Source organism: Bison bison, unplaced genomic scaffold, assembly GCF_000754665.1.
Source record: "Bison bison bison isolate TAMUID 2011002044 unplaced genomic scaffold, Bison_UMD1.0 scf7180017864213, whole genome shotgun sequence".
NCBI lineage: Eukaryota > Metazoa > Chordata > Mammalia > Artiodactyla > Bovidae > Bison > Bison bison.
Genome location: NW_011494785.1, coordinates 6,494,065 through 6,495,318, shown reverse-complemented (window position 1 = coordinate 6,495,318; position 1,254 = coordinate 6,494,065).

Here is a 1,254-nt window from a genome sequence, read left to right as displayed (position 1 = left end):
TCCCAATGCACAGCCCCTCCCCCGACACACCCCACAACTCCCCGAACACCTCAGGGTCACTGCACTCTGGCCTCCAGCTCAGGGGTCCAGAGCCCAGCCCCCTCCCTTCTCCGGGGAGATTTTGGGTTCTGCAGGGGGTAACCACAGCCTCAGGGTTCCAGAGACCCCAGTCAGGGAGAGCAAGTCCTCCCAGGGCACTGCAAAAAGCAAACACTTCTGGACCCCCATGCCCAGAAATTCAGAATTAGCCAGTCTGTAGGGGACCCAGGCTTCAGTGTTTCTTTAAGATGCCACAATGACCCTAAAGTGCAGCAAGATTTAGAAGCAATGCTCGAGGCGATTGCTGGGAGCTGGTCAGAAAGTGGGAGCAGGGCTCAGGCCTGAAGAAGGAGTGAACGGACAAGCTGAACCATGCGGGTCTCATCCTCATGGTGCCTGGAGGTGCTAAAGGGCCTTCCTGCTTGGCCCCAGCTCAGCTGAACAGCAGATTTCCCATCACATCTCACCTGGGGATCTGGGAGGCGGGTGGGGGGACGTAACCAATGCCCCAGAGGACAGATGAGGGACTGGGACCTTCCACAAAGTTGGACCAGTGCCCCCCAGGAGAGGGCTCGGGAGCTAAGGGGTTAAGGGTCACCGCCGACCCAAAGCAGCTCCAACAGGCAGAGTCATCAGTGGGCTTTACATCTGATGGACAGAATTTCATTTGCTCTGTTCCTCTCAGGGGCCCATCTCAGGAGTAAATCTGGCACCAGCTCCACAGAACCCAGGTTGGATCCCAGAAAAACCCTGCCAGTCCCGAAAGGCCTCCGCCCAGGGAAGCCAGCCTGAACCTTACCATTATACCCTCCCTTCTGGGGAGAGAGAACAGGCTCCAGAGTTCCCCAGCACCACACCTCTCCCAGGATGGGTATACGTGGGACTGGGGGGCGAGGTGTGGTGAGGGGTCACCAGCATTCCTGGGGGAGGGTCAGGAATGAGAGGGCAAGGACCCCTCCCATCCCCAGCAGGGAAAAGAGCAGAAGGGGGCGCTGGCCACCAGGCTGGTTCTGCCAAGGACAGAGGCCCCGTGTCCTCATCGTCCTCCTCCAGGAACCCTCCCCCTCTCCAAACCCCCTGCTCTCCAGGGATGAATACAGGGCCTGCACCTTCCCCTGCTGGGGAAAGCTGGGCCCCAGGGGCCTGCAACAGATGGAGGGGATCAAGAGTTGCCAGCATGGTGGGCAGTGTGTTCACAGCACAGTGTACGCCCCC